Below are 21,106 nucleotides of genomic sequence, written 5' to 3' on the forward strand. Positions count from 1 at the left end.
CTGATCTCCCTGTGCTATGCGGCTGCTTCCCACTAGCTATCTATTTTACATTTGGTAGTGTATATATGTCCATGCCACTCTATCCCTTTGTCCCAGCTTACCCTTCCCCCTCCCCGTGTCCTCAAGTCCATTCTCTAATAAGTCTGCATCTTTATTCCCGTATATCATTTAGCAGGACTTTGAATGAAATAGATTTATCAATTTTAGAACCACAGGACTTTACTCTAGATGTCTGGCAAAGAAAGGGGAGCTGTTTCTATGGAAAATATCACCAAATTTCAGTCTCAGCTATTGTTTCACTCACAGTGGCTGATATAAAATCAAAACTGAGACATGAAAATAAGTAGAAAAATATGATTCATAATAAAAATAAAAAATATGAGCACACTCACAAAGATGTTGGAATTAGTAGTTTTTATACTGCACATATATTATGAATTAAGAATTTGCTAATTAAAGTGGACCTTTTAAAAATAATTAACCATATAAATATTATTTGGAAGCTGTTTGCCTAAAAATTACATAAACAAAGTATCTAAATGACAGGTCTAACTTTTAATAATAATATTGATAGTAATCATAATAATACTCAAAGACTAAGAAACAATAGTCTTTTTAGGAATAGCACTAGTTGTAATATAGTTAATAATACAGTGATATATAAGCACAAGAAAATTGTATAGAATCTTGTAGGTATTTGTTGTAGCCAAAACATTAATTTAATATTTCATGATAGTTTGTATATGAACATATATACATGAGTATTTTCTTCAGTATTTAAAGGAAAAGATTGCTTCCCACAGACCTGTATGAATCTGTGTATGCTTCATGTTCTGTTAAAAGCAAACACAACCATGAAGAAAATTGCACTGTTTAAATCTCAAGACTGCTTGCTTGTTTGGTTGTTAAATTCCTTGCTATAATATAGACCAATTTAGTGTTTGCAACGTTCCAGGATAGTTTTCTGCAATGACTAGGATTTCTTAATAAATAGTAACCTGGAAAAAAATGTAGGAAATGTTATAGGAAGATGATAAGTGATAGTTTGATAAAGGCATTACAGGAAATGCTCCTGATTCCAGGAGGCAAGAGAGAATGACAGGGCCAGCTTGGGGTGTGGTAAAGTAGCATCAGAAGTTCTGCCACTTTCTCTATGTATGATCTTGGGAAGGTCCAGCTACCCTGGAGCCTCAATTTCCTTATGTGTAAAATGGGGATAATAATACCTGACCCCCCAAACTGTTATGATGATGGCATCAGATTGCGTTTGTAAGTAATTTAATAACAGGGACAGGTACACACACTAGATTCAACCAATAAAGTGAAAATTAACCTTTCCACTGAAATGGGGTTATAAGAAATTCTATTGTTTCCATCCTGATTTACTTAATCTCTCTATACAGATGAGCAGTCCTAAATCAGCAGTTTACTTGAGGAAAACTTCCATGGAAAAGTCATTTCTCTGTAACGTCATCCATTAACATGAGGTTGCAGCTCTGGCTTTTCAATGAGGCTTTGCTATTGGTTTTATGGATTATTAGTACACGCTTTTTTCATATTAAAACCTATTTATTATTTTCCCAACATGTAATCTGTTTTGATAACTGAGGTGAATCACAAAATTTTTGCATAAGAAATGAGCTTCTACATTCAATTTCTTAAACAAGCCAGGCATTCAGCACACAACTTTAATGAAGTTATTTGCCTAGAGGCAAATCAATAATTAATTTCCCCACTCAAAAGATATGACTTGGGTGTTTCCCTTAAAGCATGCCAATTACAAATAGAAAAGTCAGACTATAAAAAGTATATATTTATTGACAAGTTGGAAGATGTTGCCAGGCTCTTTTATAAGCTCTCTGAAGATTATTGCTTTGTTTGAAAAGAACTTTTAATGACCCTTGATCAGGATGCTGAAGTCTTAGCCTTCTATTCCTACTTTGTAATACGCACCCAGCTCGCACTGATAATTCCCCCGTAGTTGTGGTGATTAGGGAGAATCACAACAGACGATTGATAAACTTGCTATGAGATGACTATGGTGGAAAGAACGGCTCTGAATTATTCTAGTTAATTTAACCCCTATACTTGAGAGAACCAGTGGCACTGGTGGCTATGAAGTATTCGCTAATATAAAGTGATAAGTTTTAGCACATGTTCTTAACAAACCTGAAACTGAGTTGGGAGAGTGAGGAAAATTCAACTTGTATTCAATTTAATTTCCAAAACTATGAGTTTATCTGAAGTATCATGCTAACAATTATTTTCCATCTGCTCACTCTGTGCTGGCACCACTGGCCTCCTCTCTGTTCTTAGATAAGCCTCGGAGCCTTTGCACTTGTTATGGCCTCTGCCTGGCCTGCTCTCCTCCCGTATATTTGTATTGGCCCATTTCTTTACATCCTTCAAGACTTTGTTCAAGGTCATTTTCTCAGAGTTGCCTCCTCTGATCCCTATACTTAAAATTATACACCCCAGTACTCCCAATCTCCCTTAGTCTGCTCTGTTTCTTTCCAGAGCACCAATCTAATTATCTTCCGAAGCACTATGTATTTAGAAATACTTATTTGTTTATTGTTTTCTCCTCTCTCCCATCAAATGTAGACTCTAGGAAGCCAGGGAATTTTATTTGTTCTATCCAATGCTGTCTTTCCAGCACATGGAATATTGTCAGATACCTAATGAAAACTGAATAAACATTTGTTGAATAAATGCTTTAATAAATAAAGAGATTCAATGTACTAGCTTGAGCACCTGGAAATGGCTCTAATGGATTATTTGGCTGCTTGCCTCAAACCTGGACTCATCAATGGAAGGTGTCTGATGAAGTTAAAATACCAGAAATTAATTGGTACCCTTTTTTTTTCAGCCTTGTGGTGTGGATTGTGGGAGTTCCCTGGCCAGGGATTGAACCCGGGCCATGGCAGTGAAAGCACCAAGTCCTAACCACTGGACCACCAGGGAACTCCCAATAAATTGGTACCTTGTAGAAAGATAAATCCAAAGAATTTAGGGAGATTTGATATTTCGCAACTTTGTTCCTTAAGGGGATAATAGAAAACACTTCTAGACATTAAGAAATTCATTGGTGAGGGGAGTGCAGCATTCGTGAAAAAGACTGCAGTGGTTAGCATCTCTAGGAGGGGATGATACCACCATGTACGTTGGTAACCTTGGTCGACTGAGGGCAAATTAGCAGCACTTAATAAGCCAAGGAAGGTGGTGTGGTTCTGTAATAATCACCAGGGTGAGATTGTTAATAATAAAGTTTGACACACAGAAGACTTTGGAAGTGGCTAACTGATCATGCGGGATTCTAGGACTGAAATTGATGATATCCTACTAAGGTCCTACTTAAAAAAATCTCTAGGTTTGGCAGTGTCCTGAGTGACTCACTACAATGGAAATTCACAGTCCCTCCCACACTTGCCTGACCTGAATCAGATCATAGACTCAGAGCTCCTTAAATGAAGGGAAAGATCTGTCTCATTGAGGAAGAACCCTGCAGCAGTCTCAAGTATATCTTCCTTCTAGTTGTTTTCTAGCATTTTATAAAGTGTGTATTACTGGTGATTAACTTTCTTATTTGATCCATAGGTAGCAGATCAAAGTTGTGACTGACTTGATAGAGAAGGACTGACTATCTCTCAGAGATAGCGATGGTGGCTGAATGATTGTGGGTATTCACTTTTGGGGAGAAGACGCACATGCTTTAATTTGGAATATAGATATTTTCTTTATGTCAGATATGGACATGCTATTGTTGCTATTGCTATTGTTGGAATTATATGTATAGGAAGAAGGTTGTGTTTGGGTGGAAAAGTCCAAAGATTGGGTTATTGATGGTAGTTACTTACTACTGATGCTCTGTCAGCAACCACTCCTATCACGCTCCAGCCTGTGTTCTATATCAATCATCTTTGAGTCTCACTGCAACTCCTGTCTCTTGTTTATGAAATTTTTCCACTCTCTGAAGTCTGCAACATATAGTCAATACTAAACAATTTAGTCCTTAATTATATACTGTCTTTTTTTTTTAACATCTTTATTGGAGTATAATTGCTTTACAATGGTATGTTAGTTTCTGCTTTACAACAAAATGAATCAGTTATATATATATACATATGTTCCCATATCTCTTCCCTCTTGCGTCTCCCTCCCTCCCACCCTCCCTGTCCCACCCCTCCAGGCTATCACAAAGCACGGAGCTGATCTCCCTGTGCTATGCGGCTGCTTCCCACTAGCTATCTACCTTACGTTTGGTAGTGTATATATGTCCATGCCACTGTCTCACTTTCTCCCAGCTTACCCTTCTCCCTCCCGATATCCTCAAGTCCATTCTCTAGTAGGTCTGTGTCTTTATTCCCATCTTACCCCTAGGTTCTTCATGACATTTTTTTTCTTAAATTCCATATATATGTGTTAGCATACGGTATTTGTCTTTCTCTTTCTGACTTACTTCACTCTGTATGACGGACTCTAGGTCTATCCACCTCACTACAAATAGCTCAATTTCATTACTTTTAATGGCTGAGTAATATTCCATTGTATGTATGTGCCACATCTTCTTTATCCATTCATCCGATGATGGACATTTAGGTTGTTTCCATCTCCGGGCTATTGTAAATAGAGCTACAATGAACATTTTGGTACATGACTCTTTTTGAATTATGGTTTTCTCAGGGTATATGCCCAGTAGTGGGATTGCTGGGTCATATGGTAGTTGTATTTGTAGTTTTTTAAGGAACCTCCATACTGTTCTCCACAGTGGCTATATCAATTTACATTCCCACCAACAGTGCAAGAGGGTTCCCTTTTCTCCACACCCTCTCCAGCATTTATTGCTCCTAGAATTTTTGATGATGGCCATTCTGACTGGTGTGAGATGATATCTCATTGTAGTTTTGATTTGCATTTCTCTAATGATTAGTGATGTTGAGCATTCTTTCATGTGTTTGTTGGCAGTCTGTATATCTTTTTGGAGAAATGTCTATTTAGGTCTTCTACCCATTTTTGGATTGGGTTGTTTGTTTTTTTGTTATTGAGCTGCATGAGCTGCTGGTAAATTTTGGAGATTAATCCTTTGTCAGTTGCTTCATTTGCAAATATTCTCTACCATTCTGAGGGTTGTCTTTTGGTCTTGTTTATGGTTTCCTTTGTAGTGCAAAAGCTTTGAAGTTTCATTAGGTCTCATTTGTTTATTTTTGTTTTTATTTCCATTTCTCTAGGAGGTGGGTCAAAAAGGATCTTGCTGTGATTTATGTCATAGAGTGTCCTGCCTATGTTTTCCTCTAAGGGTTTGATAGTTTCTGGCCTTACAATTAGGTCTTTAATCCATTTTGAGCTTATTTTTGTGTATGGTGTTAGGAAGTGATCTAATCTCTTACTTTTACATGCACCTGTCCAGTTTTCCCAGCACCACTTATTGAAGAGGCTGTCCTTTCTCCAGTGTACATTCCTGCCTCCTTTATGAAAGATAAGCTGACCATATGTGCGTGGGTTTATCTCTGGGCTTTCTATCCTGTTCCATTGATCTATCTTTCTGTTTTTGTGCCAGTACCATACTGTCTTGATTACTGTAGCTTTGTAGTATAGTCTGAAGTCAGGGAGTCTGATTCCTCCAGCTCCATTTTTCGTTCTCAAGATTGCTTTGGCTATTCAGGGTCTTTTGTGTTTCCATATAAATTGTGAAATTTTTTTGTTCTAGTTCTGTGAAAAATACCAGTGGTAGTTTGATAGGAATTGCGTTGAATCTGTAGATTGCTTTGGGTAGTAGAGTCATTTTCACAATGTTGATTCTTCCAATCCAAGAACATGGTATATCTCTCCATCTATTTGTATCATCTTTAGTTTCTTTCATCAGTGTCTCATAATTTTCTGCATACAGGTCTTTTGTCTCCTTAGGTAGGTTTATTCCTAGATATTTTATTCTTTGTGGTGCAGTGGTAAATGGGAGTGTTTTCTTGATTTCACTTTCAGATTTTTCATCATTAGTGTATAGGAATGCCAGAGATTTCTGTGCATTAATTTTGTATCCTGCTACTTTACCAAATTCATTAATTAGCTCTAGTAATTTTCTGGTAGCATCTTTAGGATTCACTATGTATAGTATCATGTCATCTGCAAACAGTGACAGCTTTACTTCTTCTATTCCAATTTGAATTCCTTTTATTTCCTTTTCTTCTCTGATTGCTGTGGCTAAAACTTCCAAAACTATGTTGAATAAGAGTGGTGAGAGTGGGCAACCTTGTCTTGTTCCTGATCTTAGTGGAAATGCTTTCAGTTTCTCACCATTGAGGACGATGTTGGCTGTGGGTTTGTCATATATGGCCTTTATTATGTTGAGGTAAGTTACCGCTATGCCTAATTTCTGCAGGGTTTTTATCATAATTGGGTGTTGAATTTTGTCGAAAGCTTTTTCTGCATCTATTGAGATGATCATATGGTTTTTCTCCTTCAATTTGTTAATATGGTGTATCACGTTGATTGATTTGTGTATATTGAAGAATCCTTGCATTACTGGGATAAACCCCACTTGTTCACGGTGTATGATCCGTTTAATGTGCTGTTGGATTCTGTTTGCTAGTATTTTGTTGAGGATTTTTGCATGTATGTTCATCAGTGATATTGGCCTGTAGTTTTCTTTCTTTGTGACATCCGTGTCTGGTTTTGGTATCAGGGTGATGGTGGCCTCGTAGAATGAGTTTGGGAGTGTTCCTCCCTCTGCTATATTTTGGAAGAGTTTGAGAAGGATAGGTGTTAGCTCTTCTCTAAAGGTTTGATAGAATTCGCCTGTGAAGCCATCTGGTCCTGGGGTTTTGTTTGTTGGAAGATTTTTAATCACAGTTTCAATTTCAGTGCTTGTGATTGGTCTTTTCATATTTTCTATTTCTTCCTGATTCAGTCTTGGCAGGTTGTGCATTTCTAAGAATTTGTCCATTTCTTCCAGGTTGTCCATTTTATTGGCATAGAGTTGCTTGTAGTAATCTCTCATGAACTTTTGTATTTCTGCAGTGTCAGTTGTTACTTCTCCTTTTTCATTTCTAATTCTATTGACTTAAGTCTTCTCCCTTTTCTTCTTGATGAGTCTGGCTAATGGTTTATCAAGTTATCTTCTCAAAGAACCAGCTTTTAGTTTTATTGATCTTTGCTATTGTTTCTTTCATTTCTTTTTCATTTATTTCTGATCTGATTTTTATGATTTCTTTCCTTCTGCTAACTTTGGGGTTTTTTTGTTTTTCTTTCTCTAATTGCTTTAGGTGGAAGTTTAGGTTGTTTATTCGAGATGTTTCCTGTTTCTTAACGCAGGATTGTATTGCTATAAACTTCCCTCTTAGAAGTGCTTTAGCTGTATCCCATAGATTTTGGGTCGTCGTTTCTCCATTCTCATTTGTTTCTAGGTATATTTTGATTTCCTCTTTGATCTCTTCAGTGATCACTTCGTTATTAAGTAGTGTATTGTTTAGCCTCCATGTGTTTGTATTTTTTACAGATCTCTTCCTGTAATTGATACGTAGTTTTATAGCGTTGTGGTTCGAAAGGATACTTGATACAATTTCAGTTTTCTTAAATTTACCAAGGCTTGATATGTGACCCAAGATATGATCTATCCTGGAGAATGTTCCATGAGCACTAGAGAAAAACGTGTATTCTGTTGTTTTTGGATGGAATGTCCTATAAATATCAATTAAGTCCATCTTGTTTAATGTATCATTTAAAGCTTGTGTTTCCTTATTTATTTTCATTTTGGATCATCTGTCCATTGCAGAAAGTGGGGTGTTAAAGTCCCCTACTATGAATGTGTTACTGTTGATTTCCCCTTTTATGGTTGTTAGTATTTGCCTTATGTATTGAGGTGCTCCTATGTTGGGTGCATAAATATTTACAATTGTTATGTCTTCTTGGATCGATCCCTTGATCATTATGTAGTGTCCTTCTTTGTCTCTTCTAATAGTCTTTATTTTAAAGTCTATTTTGTCTGATATGAGAATTGCTACTCCAGCTTTCTTTTGGTTTCCATTTGCATGAATTATCTTTTTCCATCCCCTCACTTTCAGTCTGTATGTGTCTCTAGGTCTGAAGTGGGTCTCTTGTAGACAGCAAATATATGGGTCTTGTTTTTGTATCCATTCAGCCAATCTGTGTCTTTTGGTGGGAGCATTTAGTCCATTTACATTTGAGGTAATTATCGATATGTATGTTCCTATTCCCATTTTCTTAATTGTTTTGGGTTCGTTATTGTAGGTCTTTTCCTTCTCTTGTGTTTCTTGCCTAGAGAAGTTCCTTTAGCAGTTGTTGTAGAGCTGGTTTGGTGGTGCTGAACTCTCTCAGCTTTTGCTTGTCTGTAAAGTTTTTAATTTCTCCATCAAATCTGAATGAGATCCTTGCTGGGTAGAGTAATCTTGGTTGTAGGTCTTTCTCCTTCATCACTTTAAATATGTCCTGCCAGTCCCTTCTGGCTTGCAGAGTTTCTGCTGAAAGATCAGCTGTTAACCTTATGGGGATTCCCCTGTGTATTATTTGTTGTTTTTCCCTTGCTGCTTTTAATATGTTTTCTTTGTATTTAATTTTTGACAGTTTGATTAATATGTGTCTTGGCGTATTTCTCCTTGGATTTATCCTGTATGGGACTCTCTGTGCTTCCTGGACTTGATTAACTATTTCCTTTCCCATATTAGGGAAGTTTTCAACTATAATCTCTTCAAATATTTTCTCAGTCCCTTTCTTTTTCTCTTCTTCTTCTGGAACCCCTATAATTTGAATGTTGGTGTATTTAATGTTGTCCCAGAGGTCTCTGAGACTCTCCTCAGTTCTTTTCATTCTTTTTTCTTTATTGTGCTCTGCATTAGGTATTTCTACTATTTTATCTTCCAGGTCATTTATCTGTTCTTCTGCCTCAGTTATTCTGCTCTTGATCCCATCTAGAGTATTTTTAATTTCATTTATTGTGTTGTTCATCGTTGTTTGTTTTATCTTTAGTTCTTCTAGGTCCTTGTTAAATGTTTCTTGCATTTTGTCTATTCTGTTTCCAAAATTTTGGATCATCTTTACTATCATTATTCTGAATTCTTTTCAGGTAGACTGCCTATTTCCTCTTCATTTGTTAGGTCTGGTGGGTTTTTATCTTGCTCCTTCATCTGCTGTGTGTTTTTCTGTCTTCTCATTTTGCTTATCTTACTGTGTTTGGGGTCTTCTTTTTGCAGGCTGCAGGTTCGTAGTTCCCGTTGTGCTTGGTGTCTGTCCCCAGTGGCTAAGGTTGGTTCAGTGGGTTGTGTAGGCTTCCTGGTGGAGGGGACTAGTGCCTGTGTTCTGGTGGATGAGGCTGGATCTTGTCTTTCTGGTGGGCAGGTCCACGTGTGGTGGTGTGTTTTGGGGTGTCTGTGGACTTATTATGATTTTAGGCAGCCTCTCTGCTAATGGGTGGGGTTGTGTTCCTGTCTTGCCACTTGTTTGGCATAGGATGTTCAGCACTGTAGCTTGCTGGTCATTGAGTGAAGCTGGGTGCTGGTGTTGAGATGGAGATCTCTGGGAGATTTTCGCCGTTTGATATTATGTGGAGCTGGGAGGTCTCTTGTGGACCAGTGTCCTGAAGTTGGGTTTCCCACCTCAGAGGCACAGCACTGACTCATGGCTGCAGCACCAAGAGCCTTTCATCCACTCGGCTCAGAATAAAAGGGAGAAAAAGTAGAAAGAAAGAATTAGTAGAAGAAGGAAGGAAGGAAGGAAGGGAGAAAGAAAGGAGGGAGGGGGGAAGGAAGGAAGGAAGGAAGGAAAAAAAGAAAGAAGATAAAGTAAAATAAAGTAAGATAAAATATAATAAAGTTATTAAAATAAAAAAATAATTATTAAGAGTAAAAAACCCACAAAAACAAACAAAAAAAACAGACGGGTAGAGCCCTAGGACAAATGGTGGAAGCAAAGCTATATAGACAAAATCTCACACAGAAGCATACACATACACACTCACAAAAAGAGGAAAAGGGGAAAAAATCATAAATCTTGCTCTCGAAGTCCACCTCCTCAATTTGGGATGATTCGCTGTCTATTCATGTATTCCACAGATGCAGGTACATCAAGTTGATTGTGGAGCTTTAATCCGTTGCTCCTGAGGCTGCTGGGAGAGATTTCCCTTTCTCTTCTTTGTTCGCACAGCTCCCGGGGCTCAGCTTTGGATTTGGCCTCGCCTCTGCGTGTAGGTCACCGGAGGGCGTCTGTTCTTCGCTCAGACAGGACGGGGTTAAAGGAGCCGCTGATTCGAGGGCTCTGGCTCACTCAGGCCGGGGGTGGGAGGGGCACGGCGTGCGGGGCGGGCCTGCGGCGGCAGAGGCCGGCGTGACGTTGCACCAGCCTGAGGCGCGCTGTGCGTTTTCCCGGGGAAGTTGTCCCTGGATCCCGGGACCCTGGCAGTGGCGGGCTGCACAGGCTCCGAGAGGGGAGGTGTGGACAGTTACCTGTGCTCGCACACAGGCTTCTTGGTGGCGGCAGCAGCAGCCTTAGCGTCTCATGCCCGTCTCTGGGGTCTGCGCTTTTAGCCGCGGCTCGCGCCTGTCTCTGGAGCTCCTTTAAGCAGCGTTCTTAATCCCCTCTCCTCGTGCAGCAGGTACGTGGGGGGTTTCTTGCCTTTTGGGAGGTCTGAGGTCTTCTGCCAGCGTTCAGTAGGTGTTCTGTACGAGTTGTTCCACGTGTAGATGTATCTCTGGTGTATCTGTGGGGAGGAAGGTGATCTCTGCATCTTACTCTTCCGCCATCTTCCCAGAAGTACTGTCTTTTTCTTAACGAATTTTATATATAAGTGCTTATACCCTGCTTGATATATTATTTTATTATTTTATTAAAAAAATTTTTTTTGATGTATTATTTTAAAATGAGAATATCTTATATTCTCTTTTGTACCATGCTCAATACCTCTGAACTGTTAATCTAATGGAAGTTCCATTTTCATAGGATATCTTTTTTTCTAATATTTCACACTCCTTTATAATTTAGACAAACAAAGCCTCAACTGAGTCATAGCAACTCAGTCACAAAAGCTTAGTTATAACAAACCAAATAGATAAGTCTTGACACTCAAATTCTGAAAGTCTGGGAAAATTAAAATGCATCAGCCTTTCTGGAAAGAGATCAAAGTACCCATTCGTTATTTTATGAAAGTAACCAGCAGAGGGAGCAAAAGAGATGTTTAAGTGTCCTTGTTTCTGCTTGCGGACCTTCCAGGATGGTTGCTCTCTAGAGCTAGGCTATGTTTTTAATATATATTCCCCGTCATCCCAAGGCAGAAATTCTTCTTTATAATTATCATGCACCTGTGAAGTCAGTTCTGAGAGATTCTACCTACAGGATTTCTTTCTACAATCTTGAGTCCCGTGAAAACCTCTAAAGCTACTAGGTGAAAACTCAGGACTAAAATTTTAGGCCTTCAAAACCCTAGGTAGCTTAGGAACTACATCAAAGGGATTTTGAATGTGTAAAAAAAAAAGCTTTCGAGCTATCACTTAGGATAAATGATAATAAATTTTTTCTATTATCTGTGTTGTCTAAAACTTTTGAAGAGATTTTCACACATACTCTACATTGGAGATTTTACTGCATTCACAATAAAATTGTATTTTATATTTGATCAAGAAAATAAATAGAGAAGGTCCTTCTGAAAAGAATCTTTCAAATATATGTGTTTAAGTATATATGTATACACATACAGTACCTATACTATACATAATGTGTCTACATTCCCATTTAAAATGTCTATCAAAACATTATAGGCCAAAAGAGCTTCTCATTACCCTGAGCATTTTGGTTTACATAATTCTGTCAAGCATAATCATGAAGAAGGCCAAAGAGTTGTGTGCGGCTTACAACATCCCTTGCAAAATTTTAGGAATGTCATTTCTTGAATTATTTGGATGAGCTCAGTATGAGGGCTCCTTGGATGTATAAGATCTAGTTTCCCAAACTGTTCCTTGAATTTAATAAAGTTATATTAAAGTAAAGCCACAGGGGAAGTGAAGAAGCAAAAAAGAAGAAAAATCTGTGATAATGCAGAGCTAATGTGAGTTTAATGCAAATCATTTTATTCATCTGCTGAAGGATATCAGAAAAAGGAAGCATTTCATTTTTAAAGAGAAGATAATGATAAATAATGTCTGTGTAGTTTCTTTTGTGTTGGGGATGTATAAACTCTTATATCAACAAGATATAACACGAACTTGGGACTTTCCAGATATCCTGGCATGCTGGACATCTTCATCATTTTAATAACTTTTTACTTTAGGTAGGATTATGTTAGATTTAGTTATTTGAGTTGATCTTCAAAAAACAAGTCGTACAGAGATTCCCCTGACTGAGACTAATGAGATTATTTTTATGAGGGAGCAGATTGGATAAGTGTGTGTGCGTGCACCCAAGTGTTTGTGTGACTGTTCAGCAACAGAAATAACTTTAATATTTGCTTCTTCAAGGAAGAAACAAACTTTCTTACTGCTGTGAAAGTCTTTTTTTTCCCCTGTTGTCTCTTTCTATCCTGTAGTGAATTAGTTTCTATTAGAATGTGGTCATTCCTTGTGCTGGAGGTATAAAATCACAGGGTAACCTGACCTCTATAGGGGATACCTTGTCTGTCTTCTGGCTGGGTAGCTGGGTTGTGCAACTCATGGAAAGAACAAAGTTAAGGCTTGAGAAGAACACTCCACAGAGAGTTTTGTAAGAACATCCAGAACAGAAACAAATAAACTAATGACGGCATTCTTTTCATGAAAGACACTAATAAAGCAAAGTTTGAAAACTCAAAGTCAAAAAGCATCTTTTACTTGAAAAGAATTTAAAGCCCTAGGGAGATTTAACTGCTTGGTACTTCTTGGTTAATGTAGGTTAAAGAAGCTCATGGTTTTAAGTTTTTTGGTGGAGTTGGCACGGATAATATTTGAACTTGTTGAAGTGACGCAGAGATTGGGAGAAGGTACCAGAAAAAAGGTGGTCTGGTGTGGTTCAGTGAGTTGGCTTGGACTAGCAGTCCAGAGATGTCAGTTCTAGACCTAACTTTATCACTTAGTGATTGACCATCCTTGGCCAGTTCAGCACATTTGTTTCCTTACCTGCTAAATTTCTTACCTCTTCTTACAGGATAACATGATCAGATGGAGGAACTTTGAAAATACCTATAAAAATATGAGCTATCTTTATAAAAATTACTTATTGATATTAAAAATACTCAAGTAGATGAGCATTATGGCTTTTTAAAATGCATTTTTTTTTGTGTGTGTGTGGTACGCGGGCCTCTCACTGTTGGGGCCTCTCCCGTTGCGGAGCACAGGCTCCAGACGCGCAGGCTTAGCGGCCACGGCTCACGGGCCCAGCCGCTCCAAGGCATGTGGGATCTTCCCGGACCGGGGCACGAACCCGTGTCCCCTGCATCGGCAGGCGGACTCTCAACCACTGCGCCACCAGGGAAGCCCAAAAAATGCATTTTTATTATACTCTAGAATCTATAGTTTGAAAATAATAAAACTTGACTAGGACTATGCCAAAGTGCTCTGATCTTTGGGAATAAGATGGGAAAAATGCAATATTCATTAGAACCTTTATAGTGGTTAGGGAGATGACCTTAATAGGTTATCAAATTCATAACCTCGCACAATGGACCAAGTTTAAGCCAATTTAATTAAGCGAGATTTTCCATTGTTTACCAAGAAGACCACAGCCAGCCAGGACTCCATTCCAATACAAGCAGTTTCAATATTATGCAGTCCTTTCTTATGTAATTCTTGATTCTCAGGCCAGACTCACGTGGGGATAAAAATAGAATATTATGATTGTTGCCAGTTGGTATTTCTCTGGCACTGTTCCTATTCCCCATGTGAGAACTCTAGACCACACTTATACGTCTACTAAATAGTTGTATGACGTTCTTCAGATGTATGTCATCTACCATCAGCAAATTTATCCTTTTAACCACCCAGTGGCATCCTCTGTTCTACTTTCTTTGTCTCTTACCCTGACTCCTTATTCTATGCTCACTGCCTTCTGGTATTAAAAACAGCAGCTTTATTGCCAATGCTGCCCTATGGGGATGATTCTAGAAGCAATAGCGTCTGTGCCCAGGCTGCCAGTGCCTGTCGCTGAGTGTCTTGCTGAATCTGTCACAGCAGCAGCCACCAGTGTCTCCTACTATGGGGGGTGAGACTGGCCCCGGTGCTGCTGGTGCTTGAGTGATGAAAGTCTGTCTCAGCTGTTCTTGTTTTCCCTTGTTTCTCAGTGGATGCTTCCACATTCTGGTACTTGGCCGTGAGCCTGCAAGCTCTGGGATGAGGGAAATAAGAGTGATTGACATTGAGGTGTCCCCCTAGTTATCTCTTCCCTTTGATTCTGGCACATCATTCGTGAACCAAACATGTGTGCTCAGTTCCTTTTCTCTGTAAGTTTTAGCCGAGGAAGGGTTTTAATCTCCCATGTAATACTCCCTACTAGGCACCCCGTAGCACCCTGCTAGACACAGGTGAATATTGTTTAGGCTAAACTGATACACTTACTGTGCCCCAAATACCCCAATAAAATCTCTAGATCATGCCAACTTTGAGCCTTTTCCCTTAGTTTGATTCTTAGAGAAGACTCTCATGTTTATATTAGTACTTCATATGCTTATGGGCCATGGACAGCCCTCTCATCCATCATTGCTGCAAAAAATATCCATCTCAGTGTTTTTAAGTAAGGGTGTTGTTTTATAGACTTTTATTTATCTTTGTGGTTGTAGGCTTGAAGGCTTCTTCAACGTATTCACAAAGTAGGACGCCTTATTCTAAAATGTAACCTCTCCCTTCTACAAGGTTTCTTTGTTCGTCGAGCCTAAAAGACGAGATGAAGCATTATTTATGGGGTCCTAACATAACCCCTGCTCTCCGTATGCCTAGTGTTATTGGATTCACATGAAGCATGCATGCCTTTTAAATGATGCATAAGAATGAAGTGTTATAGCAGGCTCCTGGTTTACCCTGGCTTGTAGTTTCCCGAGAGATGCCAGAATTGGCCAAGGAACTCCTTTTTAAAAAGATGGAAAAAATTCCATGGAAGACAAACATAGATCACTTCAAAAGTCATTTTTCTTCCATTTCTCTTTGGCTCTTCAGTCCATAAATATCAAAGACCACTTTCAAAAGGTACACATACCATATTTATATTGGAATATAATAGCAGGGGTTCTGAGAACCATTCAGACATTTAACAAATGTCAGTTTGAAACAAATGATTTTATTCCTGGCTGGATAAAATCTCCAGTAGACATCAAATTTGGAGGCATCTCTTAAAGATGATATGTCAATTCATTAATATATGTCAGAAAGCAGATTGACATGTTTTGTCAATATATTTTGGTTTCCCTGATTTATCTTAGTATATTCTAAAGGGTCTTTCTTTCATAGAGATCCCATGAGGTATTCCTGGAAAGAAGGGTTCCATGGTCAGTTAGTTTGGGAAAGGCTTCAAACCATAGTCTCAGAGGTCCTGCAGCAAAAATAAATTTGCTTGACTCATTTAACCCATCTAGTCCCAAACTAATTTGAGCATAATAACCAAACTCTCTCTTTTTAGAAAAACAAAAAAAAGGAACATATTTAACACCTTGTGGAACACAATTTGGTAATTATTGCTCTGTTCTTTTTTTTTTAAATAAAGATTTTTTTTTGATGTTGACAATTTTTAAAGTCTTTACTGAATTGATTACAATATTGCTTCTGTTTTATGTTTTGGTGTTTTGGCCTCAAGGCATGTGGGATCTTAGCTCCCAGAACAGGGATCAAACCTGCATCCCCTGTATTGCAAGGCAAAGTCTTAACCACTGGACTGCCAGGGAAGTCCCTATTGCTCTGTCTTTTTGTTTGTTTGTTTTTTTTGTTTTTTTTGTCGTACACAGGCCTCTCACCGCTGTGGCCCCTCCCATCGTGGAGCACGGGCTCCGGATGCGCAGGCTCAGCGGCGATGGCTCACGGGCCCAGCCGCTCTGCAGCATGTGGAATCCTCCCGGACCGCGGCACGAACCCACGTCCCCTGCATCGGCAGGCGGACCCCCAACCACTGCGCCCCCGGGGACCCCCCCTATTGCTCTGTTTTAACCTCTCTGGCTAACTCTTTGGACTGAATGGGTCATTTATTCCAATTTTCCCTTCCATACATGTTTCAGGTATTTCACTGGTTCTATTTAGTCAACAGGAGTCTTCACATGGCCTACACTTTTAACCTCATTCTACTCACATTTTCATATGTATTTTTCACACATCCTTCTCTGACAAAATAGAATTGGGTTTTCATCATAGGGTAAGACAAATGTAGAAATAATTTAAACTTGTGTTTTGTAGGTGAGGCTTAGGCATTCTCTTAGGATCAGGATGGTGCTGAGCCTGGCTGTCTCTTCTCTGGTAAAATATAAAATATGCGGGCTTCCCTGGTGGCGCAGTGGTTGAGAGTCCGCCTGCCGATGCAGGGGACACGGGTTCGTGCCCCGGTCCGGGAAGGTCCCACGTGCCGCGGAGCGGCTGGGCCCGTGAGCCATGGCCGCTGAGCCTGCGCGTCCGGAGCCTGTGCTCTGCAACGGGAGAGGCCACAGCAGTGAGAGACCCGCGTATGGCCAAAAAAAAAAAAAAAAAAATATATATATATATATATATATATATGTAATATGCAAGACAGGCCTCTCAGAGAAGCAATGAACTCAACAGCTGCAAGAAACTAGATACCATCTAGGCTGAGTCTTCCATTTGTGCCAGGAATCAGAGGCCCAGGTTATCAAGGTGACTGGCCTCAGCTTAGGCCACAGTTGTAGCTGAGCTGGATTTAAGCCTGATTTCCTGACTCTTAGTCCTTTAACTTTTCTAATAAATTTGAGGCCTCATAGACCTCTGGTGGAGTAGTTGGATCTTATTGCAAATTCACCTCTGCTATTTTCACCAAGAACAAAAGTCCACAACTGTTGTCCTCGGTTTTGAAAAGCACAGCTATAGAGCTGACAATGCATACCATGTAGTAAACATGTTCTCCAAATATTAAATTCCACCCAAATATTTCTAAACAAAAAAGTGTGTGTTTTGCCTGTGTGTGTGTTGTCTCTGTGTATGTGTAGGTGGTGGTGGTGGTGATGGGGTGGGCAGGATAGGGGAACGCACACTCTAATTGACTTAACTAGACTAAGAATACATTTGTTCTGAGCTTCCAGGAACAAAATAAAATAAGTAAAACTGTCATCCTATTCGAATAATTGTTGAGTAATTTTTCTTAGTCAGTTTCTTTTTTAGGGAGCTATTAAATAGGCTATGAAATAGGTTGGTGGTGAAAGATGAGCTGGTAGCAATTATTTCCCCATGTCCTCACTGACTTGGATAATGCTCACTTTTCTTGGTTGTATACAACCTAACTAAAAATGCAGATCCAGTGACTAATGTCCCGGGTGTGTCAAAATGCCAGGAAGGCAGTGTTTGCAACTCATCTCTCCACTTCACATTTCCCTCTCTTTCTAGATTAGTTTCCTCTCAACTCATCGATCTAAGTCCTTTCACAGACAGATACAGATTCTCTTGCAAATACCTGGAGGGATCTCCACTCCAGTATTTGTTGGAGGTCCGTTGGGTTGAGTAGAGATTTTAACAGGGAAATAAACACTGCAGAATTATGTACGTCTGTGCACAAGTTATTTATGGGAACAGTCACAGTGACTGAAATAATTGATGCAAAGAAAAGTAATTATGAAACAAATATGACACTGTTTGGATACAGCAGAAGATTCCATGACTTCCCTCTTAATTCTTCTCCATTATGGTTGTGTTTATCAAATCTCAAATAATCAGAAAAAAATTCTGAAATTGAAAGTGGTTCCCAAGGACTGGCTATACATAGTTACCATTATTTTCAAGGCAAGGACTCTTATTAAAGAAAATAAGAGAATTATATTCTGGCCCATTTACCAAAACATGACATGATATTTGAGAATTAAAAAGTATAAATAAGAATAAAAGTTGCTTTTTAAGAATGCGTAAGAAATTGTAATTATTAATCACTACAGCATTGACATGAATTAGAAAAATAATAGTAAAACACATGAAGGGAATAGTATTCAGTTCATTTACAAGGATAGCTTGGAGTTCTTATAGATTTATAGTATATCTCTTAGGATGAATCTAGCTGCCAAGAGCCTGGGAAGACTGGATTTTGGCATAAAGACAATACTTCATGCAACTTTTGCTGGTTTTATCACCTCTTCTTCCAGAACTCTGTAGAATACCTTTTTCATGAAATCCCTTTTAGACTCTTCTTTCTTCGGCACCCTTTCCCTGAATTTCACTGTTTCCACCACTCCCGACCACCACATGCCAGACGATGATCGATTCTGTCGGTTCAACGTCTCTCAGATCTGTTTTGGGGACCAGAAGTGTTGCAACGACACCTTGTTAGTTCCCCTTCCTCCGTTCTTGATTTATTGAATCTGTTCTTGAAACAGCTACCAGAGTAAATGTGTCTATAATAATAAAATGCACTGACTGCTTACTCTATTCCAGGCACTTAACATACATCAGGCCTTTTGATTCTCATAGTAATATCATTACTCCATTTTGTTAGACAAGGAAAATTATGGCTGAGAGAAACCAAGTTGCCAATGGTCACACAACAGGAAGAGGCAGAGCCAGAGCTGAACCTTTAACGTCTGAAACCCCATTTGCATCTCTAACTTCTACACCACACTGCTTCTTCAAGCCAATCAGACGGCATTACAATTTGTGTTCATTTTGATGTTTCTGTCACTCATGAAATTGTCAATTTGGGAAGGCAGCAATTTTCTCAGTAAGCTCTTTTTCCACTAAGTAGAACAGTAAAGGAAAACTATGTGACATGTTTTTTTATGGCTGTTTTCTGGTATTGACTGTTAATTAAGCCTATCCCAAAACCAGGCGTTTCAATGGTGCAGAGAGACAGCGCATGGATTGACGTGTAGGTCAGAGGTGTGTGAGTGGTAGAGAAGATTAGATCTTTAATGAACTGTGGTTGCTTAATTCAGTTGATTAAAGCACCATAGGAATGAAGTCACGTTTATGGATTCAGTGCCTGTGTGGGTCCGTTTATTTAGTCACGCTGCACCCTTGACCTCAGCCCACCTCCTTGCTAATGCATACTATTAGCTGAAAGCAAAGTGCAATGTGAATGGAAAAGAGCAAATCCCTCCTCACACTTGGAAAAAATTACTCAACAAGCATGTCCTATTGACACTGGCAAGGAAGCCGGGCAAGTCATTAAATCTTTGTTTTCAGTTCTTCTGAAAAATTCATTATTTGACAAAATGCCATGAATCATATACAAATTTGAATCCCCTTTATAAAATTGCTTTAACTGCATTTTAACAAATGAAACATTAAGAGATAGATTTAGGTGAAAATAGAGTAGAACCTATACTGATAACCTCAGTTTTACAAAGAAAAATTTATTAACGTATCTAGATAGGAACGGTTAATAGCTATTTGAGCCTTTTTACTTGAGGTGTTCACATCTTCCTGGTTCTTAAATTCTTTTCATCAGAGGCGAATGATGGTAACCTGTGATACCAGGTTTTCATATTCTTGAAGTAGAGCTGTCATAATTGGAGAAAAATAAAGGAAACTCAGGTTAATATTTTTTCAGACTGTTTTCTTCCTTTCCAGCCAAAATAATAAATAGTCCACATAAACGAGCCGCCACCATCTTTGAGGTGCCGTAACTGAAAGCCGGTTTAATTGCTGTTTGCCACCTGTTGCTTTTTGTTTGTCATTCTGTCCACCTATCATGGAAGAATTATTGTTCTCTTTGTAATATTATCTAATATAGGAGAATGAGTGTATTTATTTGTTTAATACATATTTATTGAATTTCTACAAAATAAATACATACTTATAGGGCACTAGTCCCTGGAGATAGAATTGTGAGCAAAAGAGGGTATGGTCCTCTCCTCGTGGATGCTTAGAATGTAGGGGGATGATAGACATTGGTGAAATCTTAACTTATTAAACAAATATTTTTTGAGTACATCTATGTGCCAGGTAATTTTTGCAGGCACTGAGGATGTAGAGATAAAAAAGACCTATGAAAAAAATTCCTTGCCTCATTGAGCTCATGTTCTTATGAGAAACAAGAGTCTATAAACAATTGAAAAACAGTAAAAAAAAAGAAAAGAAAAGATAGATGATAATGAGAAAATGGGGAAAAACAAAGCAGGAGGGTGATATGGAAAGTGGTGGGATATATGGGTGCAGTTTTAAATGAAGGGGTTGCTAAGCTTCCACAGAAAATATGACATTTGAGCAAAGAACAGAAGGAAGTGAGGGCAAGAGTTATATCTCTCAGCAAAGAGAGAGGAACGGGGTAAAGTCTTGAGACAGGAGGATGCCTGGTATATTCTCAGAACATCAGGAAGGCCGGAAAGGCCAAGGAAGAGAGAGCAAGGTGGCAACTAATATGAGATGAAGTCATGAACATAACAGGAGGCCAAGGCAGGTAGGGAGGGATATGGGGAGCCATTGAAGGTTTTAGGATCTCATTTAGGTTTTAATAAGATCACTCTGGCTCCTGAGCTGAGAATAGACAGCAGAGGGTAAGAGAGAAGCAGGGAGGAAAGTCTCTGATCCAGACCAGACGTGATGGTGGGTAGATTGGACCAGAATGGCAGTGGTGGGGGAGGTGAGAACTGGTTGGTTTCTATATATATTCTATTATTCCCAATAAGTGGTAGAGTATCACTGACTGTATTTTGGGCTGAAAACATTAGGTTCATATACCATACCAAAATATTTTCTAACATATTTTTTATTGTGTTTGAATGTTAGGACAAAAGAACCCATAAATTACTAGCGGATACTTCACATTATATTATCTTTTCATTGAAAAACCATCCATTGTGTTCTCATTCAATTTAGACTAAATTCCAAACCGTACAATGACTTCGAAGGCCAGCCTGATCTCCTGTGCTGTCCAGTATGGTAGCTACTGGCCAGAGGTGGCTCCTGAGGACTTCGAATAAGGCTAGTCCAAAATGAGACATGTCGCTTATAGAAAATCTACAAAACATTTAAAATCTTGGTAAGAAAATAAGAATATAAAATATGTTAAT

At 38.9% G+C, this 21,106-nt stretch overlaps 1 protein-coding gene and 1 non-coding gene across 3 annotated transcripts in view; one reads left to right on the plus strand and one right to left on the minus strand.

Moving 5' to 3' along the window:
* BCKDHB (branched chain keto acid dehydrogenase E1 subunit beta) overlaps positions 1–21,106 on the plus strand; it is a 729,304-nt gene that overhangs the window by 422,446 nt on the left and 285,752 nt on the right. The window lies entirely within an intron of this gene.
* On the minus strand, positions 2,893–2,964 carry TRNAE-UUC (transfer RNA glutamic acid (anticodon UUC)). The gene has a single exon. It is a non-coding gene; the product is annotated as a tRNA-Glu (tRNA).

Source organism: Globicephala melas, chromosome 14 (assembly GCF_963455315.2).
Source record: "Globicephala melas chromosome 14, mGloMel1.2, whole genome shotgun sequence".
NCBI lineage: Eukaryota > Metazoa > Chordata > Mammalia > Artiodactyla > Delphinidae > Globicephala > Globicephala melas.